This window comes from Hirundo rustica, chromosome 5 (genome assembly GCF_015227805.2).
Source record: "Hirundo rustica isolate bHirRus1 chromosome 5, bHirRus1.pri.v3, whole genome shotgun sequence".
Lineage (NCBI taxonomy): Eukaryota > Metazoa > Chordata > Aves > Passeriformes > Hirundinidae > Hirundo > Hirundo rustica.
Genome location: NC_053454.1, coordinates 41,443,424 through 41,455,652, shown reverse-complemented (window position 1 = coordinate 41,455,652; position 12,229 = coordinate 41,443,424). Strand labels below are relative to the sequence as shown.

The window sequence follows — 12,229 nt, the reverse complement described above, 5'->3', positions numbered from 1 at the left end:
ATTGGTTTATGCAGGTGTCTGTAAGCTTTTAAAAATTTGCTATTAGTTAGAAAACTTTTAAAAGGCCCTGTAACACAAAGAATTCTGGCTGCTGTTGGCAAGATGTGAACTGTTACCACCTCTCTTGTCTCACCCTGTACGGAGACTGATGTCACAATAAAAGCTCAAGGAATATCTCCCAGCAATCGTATCCCGTTATTTAGAAATATAATATCCAACACCAGTTCTCTCAGCCCTTCCTCATAGGAGGGATGCTCCAATCCTTTTATCATCTTTGTGGCCCTCTCAGGGGGACTCTCTCAGGTAAATTCACATCTTACTTTTATTGGGGAGCCCAAAACTGGACACAGCACTTCTATGCTGTGCAGAGGGGAAGGATCATTTCCCTCCACCTGCTGGCCACCCTTCTCTAACAGCCCAGGGTACTTGCTGGCCTTCCTTGCCACAGGAGTGCCCCGCTGGATCACAGTCAGTCCTGGCCCCCAAGGCACCTTCCAGATGGTCAATCCCCATTATGCACTGGTGCCCCAGGTTGTTTGTCCTCAGGAGCAGGACTTTGCAATTTGCATTCATGAACATCATGTGATTGTTATAGCCCATTACTCCAGCTTATCGGGGTATCTTTGAATGACAGCACAACCATCTGGTCTCTCTCACTCCTGAGTTTTGTGTCACCTGAGATAATGATACATTTTATTTCAAACTTGATGAGGGTTCACTCTGTATTAGTGACCAGGTCATTAACAAGGAGGTTAAATGGAATTGGCCCCAGAGAAGACCTGGATGAGGAAGGCATAGAGAACCTCGAGTATTTTTGTGTTCTTTGTCACCGAGTCCTCGGTCCCATTCAGAAGCAGAGCCACATTTTTCCTTGTCTCCCATTTACTGCCAATGTATCTGTAATGGCCCTTCCTTTCATGTCCTTTATCAGATCCAACTCCAACTAGGCTTTGGATTTCCTAATCCCATCCCTGCATGCTTGGACATCATCTCTGTGTGCCTCCTGAGTTACCTGTCCCTGTTTTTACTTCATGCATGGTGCCTATTGTGTTTGAATTTTGTTAAAAAGAAACTTGTTCTCCAGTGCAGGCCTCTTAGCAGGAAACTAAGCTGCTTTTGCTTGGTTTTCCTGCTCAGGATGATGGACTGCTCTTGAACTTGGAGAACGTGATCCTGGAAAAAAAACCACCAGATCTCCTGGACACCTCATCTCTCTGGGTTCATATCCCATGGGATTCTTCCAAACAAGACCCTGAACAGGCCTGTTTTCTTTCCTGAAGTCCAAGGCAATGGTCCTGTTATTTGTCTTGCTTCCTGATCTCAGGATCCACCATCTCATAGTCACGACAGCCAAAGCTGCTCCTGGCCTGTGCCTCCCCAGCCAGTCCTGCAGAGCATTTCCCCTCACTGACTGCTCCATCACCTGCCTCAGGATATTACCATGAATGAGCTCCAGAAATCTCCTGTGCTGCTTGTGTGCTCAGCTGTATTGTTGCTTCAGCAGATGTTTGGGTGTCTCTCTGCCACGAGAACTAGGGCCTGGAGACTTCTTTCAGCTGTCTGAAAGCCTCACCTCCTTCTTCCCAATCAGGGGGTCACAGTTAAAAATATTCTTTACATCATACTAGTCTGTGGCTTGTAACATTTTTGGAAGCATGTCTGCGCAATGGTTTTTCAGTGAAATTTTTTTCATTGAAAACCTGAGTCAGGAAAAAGTTTCTCTCCGTACAGACTAGCCCATCCTCTTTTTTTCCAATAATTTCATCTGTAGGCTAAAGGGCACCCAATAATTAGGACTACATCTGAATTGATACATAGTAAGTTAGTTTGGGATATCCAGACTTACACCTTCAAAAGCACAGCTTGATTTATGTATGTCTGGCTGGAAGATATTTTGTGCTTAAGCTCCCAACCATGGCATAAGTACTGCAGTGCATAAGATCCCATGCTCCAAATGAATATATTTGCAAATACTGAACAGCATCCCCCATAATGAACTGCCAATTTAGAGGAGGGAGCAACTTTTAAAAAACAGTCTTGATTTGGTAGCCACAAATGGGGATAAAGCTGTACTTGTTAATACACCATCACAGTATGTCAGGCCCTTTTTCGATTTATGCAAATCTAACACAAAAAGTAACACATAGCTGTACATTTCTATCACCTCCAACTTCAGCATGAACAAAAGAGTAAAGTAACTGATGAGTGTCAAGGAAATAATTGGTATATTACCTCTTCTCACCACATACAAAACCAACAGCGTGATATCACCAGTGAGTGACCCAAGTTCAAATATGCATTAAGGTGTAAATGCTCCTAAAATAGCTCCAAAAATGGAGTTAAAATAGTCCAAATTTGTCCCCTCCTTATGAAGTAAAAAAAAAAAAAAAAAAAAAAAAAAAACCAAACAAACCAACAACACTAAGTATATTTAAAAATTATATTATATATATTTAATATTATATATTTCAAAATATTTAACTGCAAGGAGATGCCAGCCTCCCTTATAAGCAGAAGACATATTGTCCTATAAGGTCACAACTGAGGGGTTTTATTTTATCTGTGAACATTCATACAGCCAAATCCTAGCCTTGCTTAGATTGGTGACAGGGCTGAGCATCCCCGTGTGCTGGGCTAAATAATGAGGAAAGTTTAAGAGCTCAGTGCTGGAGCCTTGGTGTGTTAGTGGATTGACTCTAAAAATGTCAAAACCCCATTTGTTAGAAAACAAAACTTATACAGATAGTTGCAACAATTCGTCTGAAATCTCACTGAATTAAGCAAAGGTAAAAATAGAAGAATTTTTTTTCCCGGCCCAGTACTTCTTTCATAGAGCCACGCTTCTGCTTTCCCAGAACAAGGCAAGGTGAAGAGGGAGCATATACACGCACTGCTATAAAGCAGAGAGAAGTAGCTGGGAAATGACACAGCTAAATAAGTGCAATCTCATTCATCTGCTTAATACAGGAGGCAGATCTGAAGGGAAACCTCAAGAAACTGCTCAACAGTTATCATTCTCTACTAGCGAACAGCCAAAGGAAATCTGCTCAAGCACAAGGTAAGTATTCACAGACATACTGCAGATACAGGTAATAACGCTAATAGGTCTTCTACAACTATAAATAGGTGAGAGATGCCAGATGCTTCTCTCTTTTCTTCACAAAATCAAGAAACAAAAAACATCCAAAATTCACAGACATATCCCAAAAATAACAGCAGGCGTTTCAAATATGCAGCTAGCCCCTACGGCTATAGCACAGCTGCGCATTGCATAGCTTTAGAGAATTAAGGATGTTACCTGCACACATTATAAATGCACAACCAGCATTAATGACACAGGCCATCTAGGAAGGATTAAGGATTAGTTATCATTTCAACCCAATGAAAGAAGATCTATATTTCTCTTTTAGACACGTAATTCACAGGAGAATCGTGCTTGCCAACACTCTGAAAAAATAATCTTTCAGAATTCTTGCAAACCCACTGTGTTATGATTTCATCTCATGAAATACAACACCTTTACATTAAACCTCATAAAACTAAATCCTGCTGGCTCTCTTCCAGACTCAGAGAATAAACAGCTATATCAGTGATGCCTAAAACAGTAAAATCTGGCCCACTGTCATATGGCATGTTCCCATTTACAGAGGGGAACAGGTCTGCAAACAGCTAATTCACTTTGCTGTTACAAAATCCTCACATATAACGGATTTCTCACATAATTGTTCTAAGAAGAAGGGAAAAAAAAAATGCTTTGAAAACCCTAATATATGTTTATTTATACTAGGTTTTGGGGGGAGGGACTGTTAACCTGTTTTCTCGCTCCCCCGAATCAAACGCGCTGCAGAGCTGCTCTGGTCTTCAGCAAGCATGAGGAGCAGGTTTAGTGTCTGAGGCTGTGGTAGATAACAAAGGGGGGAAATCTCTTGTCAAAAGACTTCAAAAGCACAGAAGAATACGCCTAATGAGTTTGCTGTGTAAAGCATGATTTTGTCCCTTTGCTGTCAGAAGAGCTAGTCGAATTCCTTTCAGCCCTGCTGGTCCAGCCCAGAGCATGAGTAAGGAATATATCCAAATAACCAGTGCAATTACACCAAGGCAACACAGATCAAACGCCCGAGCCCTCCTCAGAATCTGAAGGCAAATGTCTTCCACAGAGATGGAGACTGGTGTGTGGCCAAAGAACAAAAGCAAATTTCTTTCTAAATCTTTGTGATTTAGTATCTTCTCTATTGGCCATATAGAACCATGCTTCAGTCCCCTGGTTCAGGCAGAGGTTTGCACATCTTCACGTGGAAACTGAAGTTACAGACCCATATATGCAGATGCCACACATTCCTTCTGTCTTGCCTATCATTTATCTGGCTAATTACATCTCAGGTGAGCCACAACCAGGCCCACAGTGCAAGAACAGGAGCCAAGGAGCACATGAACTGATAGCAGCTCCTTACCAGGGCTTGAATTCCCCTAAGCTTCTCCCCATTTTTTCCATTCTGATCACAGCATTCTGGATTTTAGTAGCCACAGCTGGAGGATGATACTTCTACAGTCAAAGGGAGAGCTTAACAGTGCTGTAACCTGCCCATGTCCGGTGACACTAAGCAGAGGGAGAAATCCCATAACGTGGTCAGGCAGGAGCCAACGGGGAAGGAACAAAGGTTCCCCGGGAATTGCTGGGAGATCTTAAGTGGTAGAAGCGAAACATCCCTGTTAAGATAGTTCATTAGAGGACACAACAGCAGGACAAGGTTGCTGACCCCATCACCAGGAATAATGAGGAAGGGACGTGTGTGGAGGGCAGCAGATTGCACTTCCAAGCTCCCTGTCAAGCGGAGGAGTATGCAGGACACCTTCAGTGGCCACACATCGCACTCCCAGTCTTTCCCTGGGGTGGGGAAGGCTGATGCCCTAGGAATGCTCTCCACGGATTCACGGTTCTCTCGACCAGCAAGTGACCTCTGTCAGAAAACTACTGTGTACATAGGGTGTCAGAATTACAAACGCTTGAGGGTGGGAGGAGAGAATGGCAGCTCTTTATGTGGTGTGAGAAGCTCTAACTTTGAACTGGCTAATGACCCCAGCCCACAATTAGCCACTCTCATGAGGGGCATACCCAGGCAGACTGTGCAACACAGCGTCCACAGGGGCAAATAGTCATGAGGGAAAGAGAAGCAAAAAAGAACAAAACACAGGTGACAGCACACCAGGGTAAAGGGAACTGGTATTGCCCCTCTTAAGGGTTTAGTCAGATATTTCAAGCATAATTTTCAACATAACTCCATCATCTTCAACCAAACCAAATGAAGATAATGCAACACGGTTTCAGCTTTGTTCATCTTGTTCAGCATGAATTCTTTCAAGCCCCAAATATGTAACTCTATACACTAAGTAGCAAAGGATGCATGCCTGTAAACCGTGGTACTTTTATTTTTAATGTTTATAAAACTACTCAAAACAACATGATTTCACTAATTATTCACAGATGTAAATATTAATTCTAGACTGACCCTAACACACTTTCTGCTACAACTTTACTTAAAGCATCTAAACAAACCTTGTTTGCTGTGAAATCTTCTAGGGGGGGAAAAAAAAAATACAGAAGTAAACCAGAGAAATACATTCTCACATTTTTTTCCAAAAATGAAGTTTTCCCTGCAGAAAGTAAATCAACTCAACTACGTATCAATTGGAAACATGGGATGCAAGGCACTAACTTCCCTCAAAACTTGCAGTTCCAACCAGAACAGAAGACTAAGCAACAACAAACTATTTGGGTAGAAGGCAACTAAGATGGATTAGTCCCACAGTCAACAGAGTGCTGAGAATACTGAAAATTTAGAATTTTACAGAAACAAATTAGTAATTTAAAGTACGAAAATCCACCAAAATAACCAATAAATGTGCTAGATGGTTCTAAAACTTACCTCAGCTTATATGACAAGTATGCATTTGCATGTACCAAGAAAGAAAAATACATGTGGAGAAGAACATGTTTATAATGTATTTCAAACAGGAGTTCCTTTACAAGACTTTTCAGCTTTACTTTTTTGCACCAAGTTCAGGAAGATAAAACTGTACAATTCTAGCTTGAAAGCAGAATAGTAGAGGAAGGAAGATAATTGAGATGTTGAACAAAAGTTTTAATATATTCCTTGAATACAGGTTAAATGGAAGTTGCTTGCTTTTTTCTCAGTTATTTCTGAACTTGGGAAAACTGCAAATGTAATACCAATAAATCACAAGCTGTGTCATGCAGATTGCCTCTGGGTCAGCTACTTCAAACTTCTGGATTTTGTTGTTTTTTTTTTTTTTAAATACCAACTCTAGAGTCTGCAAATATATTCAAATTACTGATTATGTGCCTACTAGCTTGGTTATTTGAATCACTGTGTAATTTAACTCCAATGCAATACAGAGGCTTGCTGATTAGATCAATCTGACATCACTGTTTCATTGCTTTATTTTAAAATAGCATCGCTTTGGGGAACAGGTTGATTTTGCTTTTTTTAAAATGTTTTACTACAAATTATTATTATTTTAAAATAATTTCCCTTGACAAGTAACGGGTGTCCAAACCTTGAGGCCATTAGACTATCAACATATAGCCATTGGCCTTGAGGCCATAACTATCAGCAAATCTGACCATTTCCCTGCAAGAAGCAATTAGTTCTGAAAGTGAATTTCTATACCTGCCCCACTCACACGCTCAGTTACAGCTGTTTTCTCTGTTAAGCGCTGCAGAAGCAGAGCAGTCAGTGGCTATTTTTGGCCACGCATCTGCAGATTGACATGCCCCCCCCAGCACACAGATCCACACCAAATGTCTACAGCTTCAGCCACTCATCAGGGGAAGTACTAATGGCAGCTTTGGATACAAACGGGCAAAACCTGCCAAAGTCCTAACAGGGAGTAAAATTTGGAGCTAGACCCTCATGTAGACAGTAACAACAGCAAAATGGTGGGCAATGGTGGCAGCGTTCCTGCCCCCTGTCACCTAGCACAGAGAGAGGCAGCAATTCTCCTTTCTCCCCACCTGAAGCACCCGTGCCCCACACAGAACCCAGGAATTTTGATATAAACACCCTGTCCTTTTGTATGGCTCACAGCGTGGGGCCCTGCTCTCTGCTCAAGCTGCTAGCTACCAGCAGGCTGCAAATAGCAGCTAGGGGGAAAGAAAGGAAAGATTTATTACATTACAGCTTTTTAAACAAAATACACTAGGAAAACCAGGTACCATGCAATTATAGTCCTCCAGGGCATGGTTCTGCTACCTTTGCTATCCAGCACTTAGATTAGATAGATAGTAAAGGGAATGGTAATTACAAACAGAAATTCTGCATGAGCAAAAATGCTCACCACGACAAAAACTGCAGCGAGATATAGATACATGTCTGATAAATCTGAAGGATCGTAACTTACTGAAGTACTAGAACACAAATAAATCTGGTTTTATATATATATACGTGTGTGTGTGTGTGTATAATACAACACCTAAGCACCTATATTTACTGTTTTGCATAAATGGAAAGTACAAAGCAACATTAAAAAGCAGAGGTTCGGAGTAATATTCAATAATGTTCCAACAGAAAATATTCCAAACTGGAAAAAAAAAAACCTCTGAAAATTTAAAGCTACTAAATGCAGGGAAACTATTGAGGGAATGACCACTAAAATTAAGATAGTAATAAAAGTGAAAACCGAGAAAACTCTCTGTGACTTGGTTTCATTTCCATTTGAAAGCAATCAGCCTCAATTTGATCTTTCCCTTCCATGATTTCAAACCCTGGCTAAAGATGGCCTGGAGTTCCAGTCCCCAAGCAGAGTTTCTAGAGAAGAAGGGCAGCGAGCAGAAATACAGAGCATCGTGTTTCTCGGGGGGAGATCCATACCCCGTGTCACCGGGCAAGGGAAAACACGACATGGTGTGCACAAGCGCCACCAAGAGGCTCTTCTGCCACCGCCCAAGGAAGATTTCCCCCCACCCTGTGCCGCACAGGAACATCCTCAACGCCTTTCGAGAACGCTCGCTGCTGCATTTTCAGTGAGCATTCCAAATGGAAAGCAGGAAAAGGATAACTTATTTTTTAAGGGCTCCTTCCAGAAAAGAAGGGGGGGAAGAGGGGAAGATATATCTATAGCGCGTGCAGTTTTTTGGAACTTTAAATGTTGTGGCAACAGAAAACAAGATCGCTGCCCAGTCCAGATCTGGAAAATGTTAAATTCCACCTTATCAGCCACCAAAACAGTAACAGGAGGGATCTGCTGCTGAGCTGCCTCACATCAAAATCGACGCAATCCTATTTTTTTCCTGTCAAATTCAACTATGACATTCAAAACGTAACATTTCTGCAGTGTAATGTTGGAGACAATTTTTAAATGTAAGCAGAAATTTTCTTCAGATGTTTACATCGTGGTGAGAAAATCAGTTTTGTCCTCATCGCTGCCCTTTTATGAGCTGAAGAGAATGAGCTAAAAAGCCACAGGCCCTTTGTTCCTCTACAATGTTAAGGGCAAGTCCTCAAGCTCCAAATTGTGCTTATAAAGCCCCTGAGGTCAGTATTCCCCTAATCTGCCTGGCCTGGCAACTCTCACCAGTCCAGGAGCTGGACTCAGTTCAGGGGTGAAAGCATCACCCAGACATTTGGAGAAGGTGAGTGTTCTGTGCCACGTAAGCCTCGGCTGCCCTCCATACCTCCCTCTGCAAATCATTGCTCTCAAAGTGGCAAATCATCCATCCTAGTCTCACCGTCTCCCACAATGGGAAACCAATCTGTGGGCTGCCCAGGAGCTGAAAGCTCAACCTTTTCTCTGAGAAAGGGAGAAAGGTTGAGACACAGCCTTGAATTAAACCTCACAGCTGAGGATGCAGGCATCCCAGAGAGGCCTCGGGAGTGTCAGACTGCAAGCCACCTGGCTAAACCCAGAAATTGGAGCACTGATTTGGACTAAATGTTCTCTAGAGGTTCCCTCCAGCCACAGTTATCCCATGATTCTGCAGCCCAAAAGGACAACGACACCTTCAGGTCAGTGACAAAGGACTGTGAGACCCAGGCTGGAGCAGCCATCAGTGACGGCAGCTTTTGCCTCAAAGCTTATCACGTCATCAAAGCACCTCATAAGGTCGTGGGGAGGGAGAAGCAAAGAAGCTCCCACACAGAGTACATAGCCAGGTAAAGAACTGAGTAATCACAAAGCAGAAGATATTGAAAAGTATGACACATTAACAAATTCATACTCTTTATTGCTGCCTGTGTTAAACCAAGTGTCTTACCTATTCTTTAGCAGACAGGCAAATGTCAAAACCTTTTCCCTTTTCCACATCTCGGCTTTCAGGACTGGTCAGAAAAACGTACAGAAGTTCATAGTCTTTATCAAGGCTTGAAAACAAGGGGAACCAGCATCACTGTTTTAACTTAGAGGACACAGAACAAGCAAGCTCCTTAGGACACGATGCAACACTGAACTCGGCGCAAGTTCCAAGGACTCCCCACAGTTCATTCATTTTTACCACCATCCATCAGGTAACTGAGGTTGGGGGTGAACTGGAGCTGAGGGGTTTCTTTCCAGGCGGCTCATTCTCTCACCTAACTCCCAAGATTTAAGGTGATTTAAGCACTTGAGGATTAAAGGCGTTTTAACAGCTTATACAGATTTAAACATCTAAAGTGGCTTAAACGCTTATGCTACTTTCAGGGCTTTAAAGTGGCTTTACTGTCCATGGCACTTGATGAATTTACTGGTGCTCAAAAACCTATGCTGCCTTTAAAACAATAATAAAAACCTTAATACACTAATTATATATATATATGTGTGTGTATATATATATAAATAACACAAAAAAGGAGGTATACCTTAAAACATCATTGTGTTTTAGGAGTGCAGTCCTGCTTGGCTCCTGGCAGGCCGCCCAAGCCTCCAGCCCGATGGCTTTCGTGGGATGTGGATCCCAGCGCCTTACCTGGCGGCAGCGGGCCCCGCACCTACGCTGGAGAGCCGGGGCGGGGCAGGGCGGAGGGGCAGCACCGCTCCCCAGCTCCGTTCCCAATTAAGCGAGACAGGGGGTGTTTATCGGCTGCCGTGGCACGCCCCCGCGGGCGGTCCGTGGGGACGCTCCCGGGCCGTGCCGGGCACATCCCACGCCCGGTCCCGACGCGTGGCCCCGACAGCCGGGGGCAGAGGCACCGGAGCGGCCAAAGCAGCCCCGCTCCGCCCGCCGCGCCGCGAGGGGCCGTGCTGGCATCATGCGCACCCTGGGAGGGCGGCTGGGGTCACGGTGAACGGGCGCGGCTGCCCGGCAGCGACGGCGAGCAGCGTTCGGGTCGGCAGGCTGGGAACGCCGTGCCCGAGCTGGCTGCCAGGAGCGCTGAAGGCGGCCTCGCCCTCCGGAGCTTTCACCTGCAAGGGATCAGAGCGAGCACGCCAGTGGTTGCTCGGGTCTGCAGGCGTGGGCTGGTTTTGTTTACGTGATCTCATTTCAAACTTACAGTAAATGAGTTCACCGGGGGTCATTAAAAATGGAAATAATAAGGTCTCAATAAAACCTTATTTCAAATCGAAGCTTAATCCACAAAAACCTGTGGTTTTTCTGCTTATTTCCTGTGGGCTGGAAACAAACAAGCAAACAATTCTGGTGAAAAGAATGAGCAGGTTTCTGTCGGAAGTGTCTCCTCCTCCACCACAGAGAATGGTTATTATCTCCAGTCTAAACAGTCTGCTCAGATCTGGGCCTTTGCTCCCACATAGCCTAACTGGCTGCATCCATGGAAAGCAGTGTACAGGGAATTACGGAGCAGGCAAATTTTCTTCCAGTCGTGCGGAAATCCACCTGAGGTGATATCAATGACTCCAAAAAATAAGCAGTGAAAAAAATAAGGGAGAGGAAAACAAGCCACAAACTTGTCCATTTTACAAAGACCGGGTGAATAGCCCGACCATTCAGGGTCAGAACAAACCTGTTGGTAGATTTCCTTCTACCAAAGTGGAGTTTGGGGACAGAGGCTTGTAGAACCAGCACGAGGAGCTGGAACTGACATTCCTGGCAAGTGACAAAGGCTACAACCTCTGTCACTTGGCAAAATAGGCTTAAAACGGGCACCATAAGCCATCAGTGGGGCTCAGTCTTACGGAAGGCAACTGAGGCCAGCAGCTCACATGTGCTCTGTTTAGAGGTAAGTAATGGCAAGAATATGTGGCGCTGTAAGAAATAAACTACTTTTAAGCCTTACCACAAGTGATACTAGACATTCAGGACATTTATTTTCCAGGTATAAAACAACTTCAGGAGAGAAGCTGGCCTACAGGGAGACTACATTCATTCATTGGATCCCACGGGATGGGATCTTGGAATCTTCTCTGAAAGCGCTGGCTTCACTGTGTGACAGCAGCCTGCCTGGGGCAGCACTGCAGCCATTCCAGCATGGCAGACCTGTGCCTTCCTGCTGGGAACATTGCAGGTCCCATCTCCTTCCTGTGCCACAAGCAATGAGCCACATCTCTGGGAAGCCCAGTAGGGAAACTGGATGTACGGAGATCCGGCAATTCACAGAACTCATCATGGCTGAGGCTAGCTTCCCATAAAACATCTTTATAAGGAGAAATATTCAGTAGCTGATTAATGAATGTGGTTTACCACAAAATGATACTACACAGGCCTTCTCTTTTCAATAATAATCCCATAAATAATATTACTAAATATCCAAGAGTTATCCAAAGCACACTGAAGCTGAGTTGTGATCCCAGCGCCTTGCCTGTTGTCTTCCCCTTGGTGTTAAATCAACACAAACACAATTCTTTAAGGGAGTTTCTAGGTGAAGACAGGAGTGAAGGGAAAGGGATGTGCCTGTGCTGCACGGAGCCAGGGCCGCGCTTTTAGCCTCAGAAAAACGGGCTAGTATTTCGAAAGCACTTGGATTCTTCCACTCGGGGAAATCCCCCACTGGCAGTCCGGGGCCAGCCAGGGGCTGTAAGCCCGGGTCCACTGCAGGCTCTCGCTCCTGGGAGGGGACAGCCGGGGGCAGGAGGGGCTGGGGGGCAGCAGGAGGGCCCCGCCTGGCAACCCCCAGGGCTGGGCGCTGCCGAGCCGGAGCGGGGTCGGAAGTGCCGGCAGCCCCCAGCCGCTGCCCGCGGCTCCAGCCCCGGCCCCAGCCCTGCCAGCATCGCAGGGAGGGGCCGGAGGTGCCAGACACCCCCCGGGGGATGAGGGAGCCGCCAGCCTCGCCCCTCGCCTGGG

At 44.9% G+C, this 12,229-nt stretch overlaps 1 long non-coding RNA gene across 1 annotated transcript in view; it reads right to left on the bottom strand.

Moving 5' to 3' along the window:
• The window catches only part of LOC120753518 (uncharacterized), a 32,633-nt gene extending 22,654 nt beyond the window's left edge, over positions 1 to 9,979 (bottom strand). The window contains exon 1 of the long non-coding RNA XR_005701135.2: positions 9,852 to 9,979. This is a non-coding gene — a long non-coding RNA (uncharacterized LOC120753518). The remainder of the gene's footprint in view (positions 1 to 9,851) is intronic.
• Positions 9,980 to 12,229: the final 2,250 nt, after the last annotated feature.